Source organism: Nycticebus coucang, chromosome 21 (assembly GCF_027406575.1).
Source record: "Nycticebus coucang isolate mNycCou1 chromosome 21, mNycCou1.pri, whole genome shotgun sequence".
Taxonomy (NCBI): domain Eukaryota; kingdom Metazoa; phylum Chordata; class Mammalia; order Primates; family Lorisidae; genus Nycticebus; species Nycticebus coucang.
In genome coordinates, this window is record NC_069800.1 from 15086343 (window position 1) to 15103983 (window position 17641).

Here is a 17641-nt window from a genome sequence, read left to right on the forward strand (position 1 = left end):
GCTAAACAAGGCTCTAAGAGACTATATACAAATGCTTTAAAAAGGCACAGAGATAGGGGGAGAAGAGAAGAGGAATTAGAGTAGGGAAGGAAAGAGAAAAGAAGTTAAAAGGAGATTTAGACAAAGGCTTATCTCACCATTACATAGGTGAATTTTAGGCAGGGTCAGAGGGTGTCCCATTTCCCTACATCTGGTGGGAACGAGGATCGGTTTGGTTGGGTCTGATGGGATGGGGCTTCTTCCCATCCAAGTCATGGCGTCATATGAGAGATTCTGGACCCAAAGATGAAGATTGTTCCAAGGTGCAAGACAAAAGGAAAGTGGAGTCCTGGTTCTGTGTGATCAATGTGGCTTTTATTCCACCTGGGGGCAGGTGGGGTGAAATTCCTGACCGGGAAGAAATTCAGATGTGGGCTATGGTGGATAGGGATTTTAAAGGGTCAGAGAGGCAGAGATTGGTCCATTCACTATTTCCTGGCAGGAAAATGCATTTGATCCTTCCTGGGTGTGTCAGTTCTAACTGGGTGGGTCAGTAACCTGATTCTATCATTCTGAACCACCAGGTAGGCCCAACCCAGGCAGGATAAAAAAGAACTTTCCCATATTCAAAGCCTTTTTTCTTTTGCAACTGTGGGGGCCATTTGCTGTCTATGGCAAACATATCTTCCTCTATAAGATATGTTTATCTTGCTCTTACTCTGTAAACCTAACTTTCTCTTTTTCTTAATAAACTCTATTTCTCATTTGCTGTACTGTGGGGTTTCTGGTCATTTTTTGACCAAGAGCACTCCTCTAAGAACCAATGATGGAGGCAGCTGCCTGAAACCCAACACTCTCACTTCTCTTAAACTCCTAATTAGCACATCCCTGAGAATGAAAGGGAGATAAAAGCAAGTAGTTCTCTACAATAAGGGGAAAAAAGTTTAGAGAAACCATTTATACAGTCTGAAAAAAAAAATCAGTTTATCTCTCTTTTTAAAAGATAAACAACATTTATCTCTTGCTGCATCTTCTGAGGCAAATACTTTCATTAAGGGGAAAATACTATTTGAGAATCAACTTTTACCTTCATAATTCCTTAATCTCTCTCTCTCTCTTTTTTAAACTGTAGAGTCTCAAAGAATAGGGACAATATAGCATGTGTTTCCACCCCTAATTTTACACTGTTTCATTTATATATTATGCTTAGAGAAGCATCACAGAACTTTTAATCCAGCTGAAAATGAAACCAAATTTTTAATTCAACCCAGCAAGATATTCCTGCTGCATTCTGACCTATTTGCAGACTGCATTCAGCTCAGTTTTTCCTGCTGTGCTTTCCTGCTGCTTCAGCTCTGGATAAATGTGGGTACCATGGAGATGGAAGAGAGGCATGTTTACAGGTGAAAGGAATTTAGTTGCTTGCATTAAGTTCCTTTGAATTATGTGTATTATATACTATACATGGGGGACTTCAAAAGGGGACATTTCAGGAAGGAGAAAGGTTTTTAATAAAATTTTCAGGGGACTAGATGAATTTCAGTCCTGCTTAACTTGAGCACTTGTGAAAATGCATGTATAATAAAAGATTCTGACTGAAACCAATAGGAGTTTCACATAGTTTTCTAACCTTGGGCACAAGGCCCAGAGAGGAGTAGGGTCAGGATTAAGGTTAGCTTGTCCTTTCAATGTTGTACTAGTGCATTCCTCAACAGGTTACCTGGGGATTGTTGTTTGAACTCAGGAATGTACCACCTCTGACTCGTGACTTGATTGTTGATTGGGGGCCTAGACTTCATAAAGTTCCATGTTATCTTGTGAATCTTGCCTGGGAAGGGCAAATCCTTTCCATCAGGTAATAAAGATCACCAGAAGTTATGAATTTGGATGCACAGGATCTCATTAATTAGTCTCAAATCTCCCACTCTTCTTTTCACAGTCTTTGTATATTATCCATAAATCCTGAGATCTTCAAAATTCTTTTTGAGCTACATGGATGGTTTTACTAAAAGTACATGTAATAAGAATAAGATGGAGTCTGTCAGGAGGTGGCACCTCTGCCCGTGGCAGCCCCTCCAACCACAGCGGTGGTACCCCTGACTGCAGTGATTACACCTCTGACCTGCTGCAGTCACACCCACAACCCATAGTGGTGGCACCTCTGACATGGTGGCGCACAACCGCTGGGGTCAAATTTGGGAGAGACACCTCCCCAATTCTGCGGACCACCAGAGGGAGCCAGACCTTGCCCTGCAGGAGTTCCAGAGGAGGGGCAGTCTCTGAGGAAGAGAATCACGTGCTGTGATGGTAACCCCCAGCTTGGCTTGTAACAGACTTAGATGGAAAACTCCCCAGTTTCCAATGAGCACTAGAGGAATCAGGCTTGAGCTCCTTCTGCCTGCAGGAGGCAGAGTGCAGCAACCCAGCCATGGAGGCATTTACTCCCCTTTGACTCAGACAGGTGCAAATCCCTGGTGCACTCGAGCACTGGAGCGAACTGGGCCACAGACCTGTGGGGTTACCAGTGACTGGGTGTGGCTGAGATGCAAAGTGGGGAAGGAGGTTCCAACCTCCTTGGACTGTTTTGCTGGGTGGGCCATTCTGACTCCACTGATCACTGAACAATTGACACATGAGCTGCAAGTGGACCCCTGAGTCTGGTTGCTGGAGAGATTTTGAACTCTCCCATTTGAACTCTCCCATTTGAACAGTGATTGTGCTGCCTGGGACAATTAGTTTGGAGCTCTTGACCTAGGCTGGCCACCTAGGGATCCTCCAAGATTGAGCCCTGGTGGTGGTGTAGTGGGAGGGACTGTGTCTCCTCTTTCAGTTGGCGCTGGTGGTGGACGGGGTGTCTTAGTTGCTTGTACTTCAACCCAGCTGAGATTTCAGTCCAAAGCCACCAATTCACTAGGATCGGATAAAGGCTGGCTGAATACAAGACAGAGCCACCTAGCCCTATCACACCAATCAGGTCTCCAGAGTCTCAAGCTGCAGGACTGAAAGGGACCTCTGTAAAGCTGTAGGGGGAAAAAAACCATAGTCACCAGTCTCAGCTCTTTGGTAAAGGACTGGTCAACTACAACTCCTGGAGCCCTCAATCCAATCTCACCTTACCAGCTTCACTAGCCAAACTGTGAAAAACAATCATGGGGCAGAACCAGTAGAAAAACTCTGGCAAGATGAATAATCAGAGTAGATCAACTCCCCCAAGGAACGACAAAGAAGACACAACAGAAGATGCCATTCATAAACAGATGGCTGACATGTCAGAAATAGAATTCAGAACACAGATGGCAAATAAGATTAATTGAATGGAAGTAAAGTTGGAATTAGAAATTCAAGGAGTAGTTCAAGGAATAGTTCAAAAAAAGGTGTCTCAAGAAATCAATGAATTCAAAGACAATATCTACAAGGATTTGGACATAATGCAAAAAGAAATTGCAGACCTTAAAGAAATGAGAACAGTATTCAAAGAGCTTCATAATGTAGTAGAATCCCTCAGTAATAGAGTGGAGAAAGCAGAAGAAAGGATCTCTGAAGTTGAAGACAAAGCTTTTGAACTCTCTCAAACACTCAGAGAGGAAGAGAAGTGGAGAGCAAAAATGGACCATTCCCTGAGAAAGTTGTGGGACTACTCCAAAAGAGCAAACATTCACCTTATAGGAATTTCTGAAGAAGAGGATGATTCTAAAGGTGCAGATGCTCTACTCCAAGATAGTATGGAGAAGCATTTCCAAAGCATGGCAAGATATATATAAATTCTGATAGTAGACAGCTTCAGAACCACAGCAAGACTCAATCCAAATTAAGCATCTCCTAGACACATTGTAATTAACTTTGCCAAAGTTAATACAAAGGAGAAAATTCTGCAAGTAGCCAGACATAAGAGAAGTATAACACACAATGGTAAGAATATTAGAATGACTGCAGATCTCTCAGCTGAAACTTTTCAAGCCAGAAGAGGATGGTCATCAACATTCAATCTCCTAAAACAAAACAATTGTCAGCCCAGGATCCTGTATCCAGCTAAACTGAGTTTCATATGTGATGGAGAAATCTAATACTTTACTGACTTACACACATTGAAGAAATTTGTCATAACTAAACCAGCTCTCAAGGATATTCTCAGACCCATCCTCCATAATGATCAGCCTAATGGTCTACCACCAAAGTAAACTCACCCAGAAATTTTTAAACAAAACCTAACTTCAACAGTGGTAAAAGGATTAAAAATATCCACTGGACAGTAGAAAAACATTACACCCAAAACATTATCATGCTTATCAATTCTCTCAATTAATGCAAATGACTTAAATTGTCCTCTAAAGACACACAGATTGGCTGACTGGATACAAAAACTCAAGCTAGATATATGTTGCATACAAGAATCTCATCTTACCTTAAAAGATAAAAAGATGAACATCTATAATTCAGACAAATGGAAATCAGAAAAAAGCACGGGTTGCAATTTTATTTGTAGATATAATAGGCTTTAAACCAGAGATCCTCAAACTTTTTAAATAGGGGGCCAGTTCACTGTCCCTCAGACCATTGGAGGGCTGGACTATAGTTTAAAAAAAAAGGGAACAAATTCCTATGCACACTGCACATATCTTATTTTGAAGTAAAAAAACAAAATGGGAACAAATACAATCACCCCGCTTCATGTGGAGTTTGAAGACCCCTGCTTTAAACCAACAAAGGTAAGGAAAGATAAGGATGGTCACTTTATATTTGTCAAGGGAAACACTCAACAAGAAGAGATTTAAATCATTAACATTTATGTACCCTATCAGCATGATCCTCAATTTATAAAGGAAACCCTAACAGATATGAACAATTTGTTATCTTCCCACACTATAATAGTTGGAGATTTTAATACCCCTTTGGCAGTACTGGATAGATCCTCAAAGAAGAAACTAAACAAAGAAGTATTTGACTTAAACTTCACCCTAGAACAAATAGACTTAACAGACATCTACAGAACATTTCATCTAACAAATCTGAAAACATATTCTTCTCATCAACCCATGGAACATCCTCCAAAATTGATCACATCTTAGATCACAATCCTAACCTCAGCACATTTAAAAGAATATAAATTATTCCTTGTATTTTCTCAGACCACCACAGAGTAAAAGTTGAACTCAACAATAACAGGAATCTTCAAACTCAAACAAACACATGGAAACTAAATAACCTTATGCTGAATGATAGCTGGGTTAAAAATGAGATTAAGAAGGAAATTACTGAAAAAAAAAAGAAGGAAATTACTAAATATCTGGAACAGAATGACAATGAAGACAGGAATTTATCAAAACCTGTGGGATACTGAAAAGGCAGTTCTAAGAGGGAAATTCATAGCATTGCAAGCCTTCCTCAAGAGAATGGAAAGAGAGGAAATCAACAACTTAATGGGTCATCTCAAGCAACTGGAAAAGGAAGAACATTCCAACTCCAACCACAGCAGAAGAAAAGAAATAACCAAAATTAGGGCAGAATTAAATGAAATTGAAAACAAAAGAATAATTCAGAAGATCAATGAATCAAAAAGTTGGTTTTTGAAAAGATTAACAAAATTGGAGAGGGTGGAGCAAGATGGCAGCCGAGTAACAGCTTCCTTGAATCTGGGCACCGTGAGTCTGGGGATATAGGACTCCAGGCATCTCTGGCTGGTGGGTTCTGCCTATCATCACCCATGAGAGGATACAGGGAGTCAGCGAGAGACTTCTGGACCCCAAGAGGAGGACTAAAACAGTGGAAAACCGGCAAGTGGTCACGTGTGTTCAATCCGTCTAAACCTCCCGCAACTGTAAGTTCAGTAGCAGCGAGACTGCAAACCAGAAAGGCCTTACCTGTGAACTGTTTTGGTGTCTTTGGACTTGGCACTCAGCTGAACTGCATTGGGGAGAGCCTGAGCGGGAGTGCGGAGAACTTTGGCCTTTGTCTAGTGCCCCAGTCTGAGCCGCTGAGCCAGACGGAGCTAATAGTGTTTGGCTCTGGGTCACAGGCAGACATTGTGAGTGATCTGCCCCGGCAAGCTCTGCCCTCAGGGTCGCAGAGCTGGAATTGGGTGGGAGCCGGTAACCCAGCGACCAAGTAGCCTAAGGGCGGGGTATGAGCCGCCTTGCAGCCCTGACCCTCGGGGGCAGAGGGAGACCAGTTTTGACACACAGGGTAAGTGGATAGCCACTTCAGCAGTGATTCTAGCGACAAGCACTTCCCTAAGAAAGCTTCTGCCCAGTAAGTGAACAAGTTCAAAGTGCCTTTTAAGTGGGCTGAAGAGAGATTTAGGGTGTCTACCTGCTGGGGTTTGAGAAACTAGCAGCCTCCAGTTGTATCAGAACTGGGATTAACATCTCATACCCCAGAAGACCACGTGTTGCCCAGACAATATTCAATAACATATACATACTGCTTTGTTTTTGGTTGTGTTTTTTTTTTTTTTTTTTGGTTTGGTTTTTTTTTTGTTTATTTTGATGTTGTGGATTGTTGTTTTCTTTTTTAAGTTCAACCTTTTCCATACAGATCCTTTTTCTTTCTCAATTTTTCTAGTTTAATTATAATTTCCAATTGCTGCCTATTTCAACAATTAGAACTTCATTTTTGTTAGTGTTTCTACCGCTATGATTTGGTTTTTCCAGCCAATTTTATCCCATAAAGTTTTCTGTTTGCTTGTTTTGGTTTGATTTATAGCATTTTTGTCTTTCCTCTCTACTTGGTGGAGGTGGGGTTCTGTGTCTGATCAGGTTAGCAAAGAGCTGCTGACCTCAAGGGAACCACCCCACTGGGCACCCCCAGAAGGTGGTTTTTTTTTTTTTAAGTTTGTATCAAAGTACCCTACTGTACACCTATATTTCTCTGTCTCCCTCTTTCTGTGCCTCTCTTCTTTTTGTCAATATTCCTTTTACCCACCCACTCTACTTTATCTATTTTTCTTTTTTTTTTTTCTTATCACTCGGTCCTCCTTTCTTTCATCCCTTTTTTGCTCTTCAACCTTCTCACCCTTCTGGTCCTGTAACCATTAGTCCACAGGCACGAGAACTTAAAGAGCAAGAGGAAGAGAAAGGAAAATTAGGGCAAGGAAACAGATAAAAGAAATCACCCATGAGGAAGAATCAGCAGAAAACTCCAGGCAATATGAAGAACCAGTCCAGAACAACCCCGCCAAGGGACCATGAGGTAGCTACTGCAGAGGATTCCATCTATACAGAAATGTTAGGAATGACAGAAAGGGAATTTAGAATACACATGTTGAAAACAATGAAAGAAATGATGGAAACAATGAAGGAAACTGCTAATAAAGTGGAAAATAACCAAAAGGAAATCCAAAAACAGAATCAAATCAGAGATGAACAATATGAAGAATATAAAAAGGATATAGCAGAGCCGAAGGAAATGAAACAGTCAATCAGGGAACTTAAAGATGCAATGGAAAGTATCAGCAACAGGTTAGACCATGCAGAAGAAAGAATTTCAGAGGTAGAAGACAAAGTTTTTGAGATAACTCAGATAGTAAAAGAGGCAGAAAAGAAGAGAGAGAAAGCAGAACGTACACTGTCAGAATTATGGGAATTTATGAAGCGTTCCGACATACGAGTTATAGGAATTCCAGAAGGGGAAGAAGAATGCCCCAGAGGAATGGAAGCCATACTAGAGAATATTATAAAAGAAAATTTCCCAAATATCACCAAAGATTCTGACACACTGCTTTCAGAGGGCTATCGGACCCCAGGTCGCCTCAACTCTAACCGAGCTTCTCCAAGACACATTGTGATGAACCTGTCCAAAGTCAAGACAAAAGAAAAGATTCTGCAAGCTGCCAGGAGTAAGCGCCAGTTGACCTACAGGGGCAAATCCATCAGATTGACCGCAGACTTCTCTAATGAAACTTTCCAAGCAAGAAGACAATGGTCATCTACCTTTAATCTACTTAAACAGAACAATTTCCAGCCCAGAATTCTGTACCCTGCTAAGCTAAGCTTAAAAATTGACGGAGAAATCAAATCATTTACGGATATACAAACATTCAGGAAATTCGCCACAACAAGACCAGCTCTACAGGAAATACTTCAACCTGTTCTGCACACTGACCACCACAATGGATCAGCAGCAAAGTAAGAACTCAGAAATTAAAGGACAGAACCAAACCTCCACACTGATGCAAAAGATAAAAGTAAGCAATGGACTCTCACCAAATAAGACGAATAGAGTACTACCACACTTATCAATTATCTCAATAAATGTTAATGGCTTGAATTCCCCACTGAAGAGACATAGATTGGCTGACTGGATTAAAAAACACAAGCCATCCATTTGCTGTCTGCAAGAAACACACCTGGCTTCAAAAGACAAATTAAAGCTCCGAGTCGAGGGTCGGAAGACAATTTTTCAGGCAAATGGAATTCAGAAGAAAAGAGGACTTGCAATCTTATTTTCAGATACATGTGGATTTAAAGCAACTAAAGTCAAAAAAGACAAAGATGGTCACTTTATATTGGTCAAGGGAAAAATATAACAAGCAGACATTTCAATTCTAAATATCTATGCACCCAATTTAAATGCTCCCAGATTCTTGAAACAGACCTTACTCAGTCTGAGCAATATGATATCTGATAATACCATAATAACAGGGGACCTTAACACTCCTCTTATAGAGCTGGACAGATCCTCTAAACAGAAATTAAACAAGGATATAAGAGACTTAAATGAGACCAGGAAACTGTGCTTGATAGACGCATATAGAACACTCCATCCCAAAGATAAAGAATATACATTCTTCTCATCACCCCATGGAACATTCTCCAAAATTGATCATATCCTGGGACACAAAACAAATATCAACAGAATCAAAAGAATTGAAATTTTACCTTGTATCTTCCCAGACCATAAGGCACTAAAGGTGGAATTCAACTCTAACAAAAATGCTCGACCCCACCCAAAGGCATGGAAACTAAACAATCTTCTGTAGAATAACAGATGGGTGAAGGATGAAATAAAACAAGAAATCATTAACTTCCTTGAGCATAACAACAATGAAGACACAAGCTACCAAAACCTGTGGGATACCGCAAAAGCAGTTTTGAGAGGAAAATTCATCGCTTTAGATGCCTACATTCGAAAAACAGAAAGAGAGCACATCAACAATCTCACAAGCGATCTTATGGAATTGGAAAAAGAAGAACAATCTAAGCCTAAACTCAGTAGAAGAAAAGAAATCTCCAAAATCAAATCAGAGATCAATGAAATTGAAAACAAAAGAATCATTCAGAAAATTAATGAAACAAGGAGTTGGTTTTTCGAAAAAATAAATAAAATAGATAAACCATTGGCCAGACTAACGAGGAATAGAAAAGTAAAATCTCTAGTAACCTCAATCAGAAATGATAAAGGGGAAATAACAACTGATCCCACAGAGATACAAGAGATCATCTCTGAATACTACCAGAAACTCTATGCCCAGAAATTTGACAATGTGAAAGAAATGGATCAATATTTGGAATCACACTCTCTCCCTAGACTCAGCCAGGAAGAAATAGAGCTCCTGAACAGACCAATTTCAGGCACTGAGATCAAAGAAAAAATAAAAAATCTTCCAACTAAAAAGTGCCCTGGTCCAGATGGCTTCACTCCAGAATTCTATCAAACCTTCAAGGAAGAGCTTATTCCTGTACTGCAGAATTATTCCAAAAAATTGAGGAAGAAGGAATCTTCCCCAACACATTCTATGAAGCAAACATCACCCTGATACCAAAACCAGGAAAAGACCTAAACGAAAAGGAGAATTTCAGACCAATCTCACTCATGAACATAGACGCAAAAATTCTCAACAAAATCCTAGCCAATAGATTACAGCTTATCATCAAAAAAGTCATTCATCATGATCAAGTAGGCTTCATCCCAGGGATGCAAGGCTGGTTTAACATACACAAGTCCATAAACGTTATCCACCATATTAACAGAGGCAAAAATAAAGATCACATGATCCTCTCAATAGATGCAGAAAAAGCATTTGATAAAATCCAGCATCCTTTTCTAATGAGAACACTGAAGAGTATAGGCATAGGTGGCACATTTCTAAAACTGATTGAAGCTATCTATGACAAACCCACAGCCAATATTTTACTGAATGGAGTAAAACTGAAAGCTTTTCCTCTTAGAACTGGAACCAGACAAGGTTGTCCTCTGTCACCTTTACTATTCAACGTAGTGCTGGAAGTTCTAGCTAATACAATTAGGCAAGACAAGGAAATGAAGGGAATCCAAATGGGGGAAGAGGAGGTCAAACTCTCCCTCTTTGCTTATGACATGATCTTATACTTAGAGAACCCCAAAGACTCAACCACAAGATTCCTAGAAGTCATCAAAAAATACAGTAATGTTTCAGGATATAAAATCAGTGTCCACAAGTCAGTAGCCTTTGTGTACACCAATAACAGTCAAGATGAGAAGCTAATTAAGGACACAACTCCCTTCACCATAGTCTCAAAGAAAATGAAATACCTAGGAATATACCTAACGAAGGAGGTGAAGGACCTCTATAAAGAAAACTATGAAATCCTCAGAAAGGAAATAGCAGAGGATATTAACAAATGGAAGAACATACCATGCTCATGGATGGGAAGAATCAACATTGTTAAAATGTCTATACTTCCCAAAGCAATCTATCTATTCAATGCCATTCCTATCAAAATACCAACATTGTACTTTCCATATTTGGAAAAAATGATTCTGCGTTTTGTATGGAACCAGAAAAAAACCCGTATAGCTAAGGCAGTTCTCTGTAACAAAAATAAAGCTGGGGGCATCAGCATACCAGATTTTAGTCTGTACTACAAAGCCATAGTGCTCAAGACAGCATGGTACTGGCAGAAAAACAGAGACATAGACACTTGGAATCAAATTGAAAACCAAGAAATGAAACTAACATTTTACAACAACCTAATCTTTGATAAACCAAACAAGAATATACCTTGGGGGAAAGACTCCCTATTCAATAAATGGTGTTGGGAGAACTGGATGTCTACATGTGAAAGACTGAAACTGGACCCACACCTTTCCCCACTCACAAAAATTGATTCAAGATGGAGAAAGGACTTAAACTTAAGGCATGAAACAATAAAAATCCTCCAAGAAAGCATAGGAAAAACACTGGAAGATATTGGCCTGGGGAAAGACTTCATGAAGAAGACTGCCATGGCAATTGGAACAACAACAAAAATAAACAAATGGGACTTCATTAAACTGAAAAGCTTCTGTACAGCTAAGGAGACAATAACCAAAGCAAAGAGACAACCTACACAATGGGAAAGGATATTTGCATATTTTCAATCAGACAAAAGCTTGATAACTAGGATCTATAGAGAACTCAAATTAATCCACATGAAAAAAGCCAACAATCCCTTATATCAATGGGCAAGAGACATGAATAGAACTTTCTCTAAAGATGAGAGACGAATGGCTAACAAACACGGGAAAAAATGTTCATCATCTCTATATATTAGAGAAATGCAAATCAAAACAACCCTGAGATATCATCTAACCCCAGTGAGAATGGCCCACATCACAAAATCTCAAAACTGCAGATGCTGGCGTGGATGTGGAGAGAAGGGAACACTTTTACACTGCTGGTGGGACTGCAAACTAGTACAACCTTTCTGGAAGGAAGTATGGAGAAACCTCAAAGCACTCAAGCTAGACCTCCCATTTGATCCTGCAATCCCATTACTGGGCATCTACCCAGAAGGAAAGAAATCCTTTTATCATAAGGACACTTGTACTAGACTGTTTACTGCAGCTCAATTTACAATCGCCAAAATTTGGAAACAGCCTAAATGCCCACCAACCCAGGAATGGATTAACAAGCTCTGGTATATGTATACCATGGAATACTATTCAGTCATTAAAAAAAATGGAGACTTTACATCCTTCTTATTAACCTGGATGGAAGTGGAAGACATTATTCTTAGTAAAGCATCACAAGAATGGAGAAGCATGAATCCTATGTACTCAATTTTGATATGAGGACAATTAATGACAATTATGGTTATGGGGGGGAAAAGAAAGCGGGAAGGAGGGAGGTGGGTGGGGACTTGGTGTGTATCACACTTTAAGGGGGCAAGACATGATTGCAAGAGGGACTTTACCTAACAATTGTAATCAGTGTAACCTGGCTTATTGCACCCTCAATGAATCCCCAACAATAAAAAAAAAAAAAAAAAAAACCCTGGCCAATAAAATAATTTAAAACTAAAAAAAAAAAAAAGATTAACAAAATTGATAAACCTTTGCCTAACCTAACCAGAAACAGAAAATTAAAGTCCATAATATGATCAATCAGAAATGATAAAGGAGAAAATAACAGACACCTTGGAAATTAAAAAAAAAAATCCTTAATGATTACTACAAAAAACTCTATTCTCAGAAATATGAAAATCTGGAGGAAATGGATCAATACCTGAAGGCTTGCCACCTTCCTAGACTCAGCCAGAAAGAATTGGAAATGTTGAATAGATCTATATCAAGCACTGAAATAGCATCAACTATACAAAATCTCCCCAAAAAGAAAAGTCTGGGACCAGGTGGCGCCACATCAGAATTCTTGCAAACTTTTAAAGAGGAACTAGTACCTATATTCCATCACCTTTTCCAAACATAGAAAAAGAAGGAATACTTATCAACACATTCTGTGAAGCAAATATCAACCTAATCCCCAAATCAGGAAAAGATCCAATGAAGAAAGAAAACTATAGGCCAATATCATTAATGAATATTGATGCAAAAATATTCAATAAAATCCTAGCAAACAGAATTCAACAGCACATCAAAAAAAATTATACACCATGACCAAGTTGGTTTTCTTCCAGGGTTACAAGGTTAGTTCAACATACTTAAATCTATAAATATAATGCATCACATAAACAAAATAAAAAACAAAGACCATATGATTCTCTTAATTGATGCAGGAAAAGCTTTTGATAATTTCCATCATACTTCCATAATCAGAACATTTAAGAAAATAGGCTTAGAAGGGTCATTTCTTAAAGTGATACAACAAACAAACAGCCAATATCATATTGAACAGAACAAAATTGAAAACATTTCCACTCAGATCTGGAACTAGACAGGGATGCCCATTGTCTCCACTGCTATTCATCATAGTAATGGAAATCTTAGCCATCGCAATCTGGCAAGGGAGTCCAAATGGTCTCAGAGAAGATCAAACTCTCACTCTTCACAGATGATATGATCTTATACCTGGAAAACCCCAGGACTCAACTACAGAACTCTTAGAAGTTATCAAGGAAAACAGCAGAGTCTTAGGATACAAAAATCAATATTTACAAATCAGTAGCTTTTGTATATACCAACAATAGTCAAGCTGAAAATATAATCAAGGATTCTATTCCCTTTACAGTAGTGCCAAAGAAGATGATATATTAGGGAATTTGCCTAACAAAGTATGTGAATGATCTTTATACAGAGAACTATAAAATTCTGAGAAAAGAAATAGCTAAAGATGTTAACAAATGGAAAACATACCATGCTCATGGCTGGGAAGAATCAACATTGTTCAAATGTCCATACTACCCAAAGCAATATATAATTTTAATGCAATTCCTATTAGAGCTCCATTGTCATATTTTAAAGATCTTGAAAAAATAATAGTGCCTTTTATGTGGAATCAGAAAAAACCTCGAATAGCCAAAACATTACTCAGCAATAAAAACACAGCAGGAGGAATCACGCTACCAGACCTGAGACTGTATTATAAATCCATAGTGATCAAAACAGCATGGTATTGGCACAAAAACAGAGAAGTAGATGTCTGGAACAGAATAGAGAACCAAGAGATGAATCTAGCTACTTACCGTTATTTGATCTTTGACAAGCCAATTAAAAACATTCAGTGGGGAAAAGATTCCCTATTTAACAAATGGTGCTGGGTGAACCTGCTGGCAACTTGTAGAAGATTGAAACTGGACCCACACCTTTCACCATTAACTAAGTTTGACTCTCACTGGATAAAAGATTTAAACTTAAGAAATAAAACTATAAAAATACTTGAAGAAAGTGCAGTGAAAACTCTTGAAGGAATCGGCCTGGGTGAATATTTTATGAGGAGGACTCCCCAGGCAATTGAAGCAGTATCAAAAATCCACTACTGGGACCTGATCAAACTAAAAAGCTTCTGCACAGCCAAGAACATAGTAAGTTAAGCAAGCAGACAGCCCTCAGAATGGGAGAAAATATTTGCAGGTTATACCTCCGATAAAGGTCTAATAACCAGAATCCACAGAGAACTCAAATGTATTAGCAAGAAAAGAACACATGATCCCATCTCAGGGTGGGCAAGGGACTTGAAGAGAAACTTCTCTGAAGAAGACAGACACACGATCTACAAACACATGAAAAAAAGCTCATCATCCTTAATCATCAGAGAAATGCAAATCAAAACTACTTTGAGATATAACCTAACACCAGTAAGAGTAGTCCACATAACAAAATCCCCAAACCAGAGATGTTGGTATGGATGTGGAGAAAAGGGCACACTTCTACACTGCTGGTGGGAATGCACACTAATATGTTCCTTCTGGAAGGATGTTTGGAAAATACTTAGAGACCTAAAAATAGACCTGCCATTCGATCCTATAATTTCTTTACTAGTTTTATACCCAGAAGACCAAAAATCACAATATAACAAAGACATCTGTACGAGAATGTTTATTGCAGCCCAATTCATAATCGCTAAGTCATGGAAGAAGCCCAAGTGCCCATTGACTCACGAATGGACTAGCAAATTGTGGTACATGTATACCATGGAATATTATGCAGCCTTAAAGAAAGATGGAGACTGTACCTCTTTCATGTTTACATGGATGGAGCTAGAACATACTCTTCTTAGCAAAGTATCTCAGGAATGGAAGAAAAAGTATCCAATGTACTCAGCCCTACTATGAAACTAAATTATAGCTTTCACATGAAGGCTATAACCCAACTATAGCACAAGACTATGAGGAAAGGGCCAAGGAAGGGGTAAGGAGGGGGGAGGTTATAGTGGAGGGAGGGTGATGGGTGGGGCCACACCTATGGTGCATCTTAGAATGGGTAGAGTCAAAACTTACTAAATGCAGAATACAAATATCTGCATACAATAACTAAGAAAATGCCATGAAGGCTATGTTGAACAGTTTGATGAGAATATTTCAGATTGTATATGAAACCAGCACATTGTACCCCTTGATTGCACTAATGTACACAGCTATGATTTAACAATAAAAAAATAATAAAATTGTTCTAAATATGGGAAAATAAATAAATAAAATAAAATGTCAATTAAAAGACAAAAAAAAGTTTATACTTCCCAAAGCAATATACAAATTTAGTGCAATCCCTATTAAAGCACCACTGGCATATTTTAAAGATCTGGAAAAAATAGTATTTTGTTTTATATGGAATCAGAAAAAACCTTGAATAGCAAAGACATTGCTTGGAAATAAAAACAAAGCAGGAGGTATCACGCTACCAGACTTCAGGCTATACTATAAATCTATAGTGATCAAAACAGCATGGTACTGGCACAAAAACAGAGAGGTAGATGTCTGGAACAGAACAGAGAACCAAGAGATGAATCCAGCCACTTGTCATCATTTGATCTTTGATAAGCTTATCAAAAATATAAACTGGGGGAAAGATTCTCTATATAACAAGTGGTGCTCGGTGAATTGGCCAGAGACATGTAGAAGACAGAAATTGGACCCTCACTTTTTACCATTAACAAAAATTGATTCTCACTGGATGAAAGATTGAAACTTAAGACATGAAATTATAAAGATAACTAGAAGAGAGTGCAGGGAAAATACTTAAAGAAATTGGCCTGGGAGAATATTTTATGAGGAGGACCCCCTGGGCAATTGAAGCAACACCAAAAATATATTACTGGGATTGGATCAAACTAAAAACTTCTGCACATCCTAGAACACAGTAGGGCAAGCAGACAGCCCTCAAAATGGGAGGAGATATTTGCAGGTTATTTTTCTGACAAAGGTTTGATAACTAGAATCTACAGAGAACTCAAACTAATTAATAGGAAAAGAACAAGTGATCCCACTTCATTGTGGGCAAGAGACTTGAACACAAGCTTCTCTCAAGAAGACAGGTGCACGGCCTACAAACATATGAAAAAATGCTAATTATCTTTAATCATCAGAGAAATGCAAATCAAAACCACTTTGAGATATCATCTAACTCCAGTAAGATTAGCCCACATAACAAAATCCCCAAACTACAGATGTTGGCGTGGATGCAGAGAGAAGGGAACACTTCTGCACTGCTGGTGAGAATGCAAACTAATACATCCCTTGTGGAAAGAAGTTTGGAGAACACTTAGGGAACTAAAAGTAGACCTACCATTTGATCCTGCAATTCCTCTACTTGGTATATATCCAGATGACCAAAAATCATTTTACAACAAAGGCATTTGCACCAGAATGTTTATTTCAGCCCAATTCATAATTACCAAGTTATGGAAGCAGCCCAAGTACCCATCAACCCATGAAGGGATAAACAAATTGTGGTATATGTACACCATGGAATATTATGCTCCCATTAAAAAAGATGGAGACTTTACCTCTTTTATGTTTACATGGATGGAGCTGGAACATGTTCTTCTTAGTAAAGAATATGAGTGATAAAACACAATTATAGCCCAGAAAGGAGGAGAGAAGAGGGCAAGGAGAGGGGAGGGGGTGGCTAAGTGGAGGGAGGGTAATCAGCAAGACTTCACCTATTTGCAAGGGGCCACGTCAAATATATTAACAGTAGAGTATAAATGTCTTAACACAATAATTAAATAAGTGAGGTGAAGGCTATGTTAATCAGTTTGATGTAAGTATTCCAAATTGTATATAAAATCAGCACATTGTACCCCATAAATGCAGTAATGTACACAGTTATGATCTAATAAAAAATATGGAGTCTGTCAGGCTGGGGCAGCCAGGACACAGCCGTCTGGTCCCCTTCTGTCTCTCATTTTTGCTGTTTTGTAAATTTAGCTCCCACTCTGAAGATGCCTGTGTTGAATAGTTTAGGAATTAAGTTTTGAATTGGAAATGTAATAGATTGTCACTGAGTTGTGCTAATTATTATTTAAAATAAGGGTTATCGTGATCTTTACTGTGAACCATTATGTATAAAACTGTAAGTTTGGAAATGGAAGAACAGGACAGTCTTGGAAAGGCTCCTCTCACAGTTCTCCAGAATCCCAGCCTTCTGATAAAGTTTGGTGGACCTGTCCCTGCCTGTGTATTGGCTGACAGAGACAGGTGTACAGACCCTCTTTGTCCAGTGACAATACTAGTTCTCAAATTAAGAAGCTAATGAATCTTAAATCTATACTGCTTTATATTTTCATGAGAGTCATTTTGGAAAGCTTTTCGAATGCTGCACTTTGACACAATTTTGGACTTCCTGTCTCCTTTTGGCAGTGATGCTGATAAGAGGTTAGTAATAAAAGCACCAAGGGTGTGCTTTGTTGCCCAGGACCCTGTCAGTCCTGGGAAGAGGCCACAAACCCAAATTGCTCACTGCTTTGCCATTATCTGTGGGCAGAATAAAATAAAATGCTAGAATAAAATACCTCATTTGTTTTCAGTTTGTG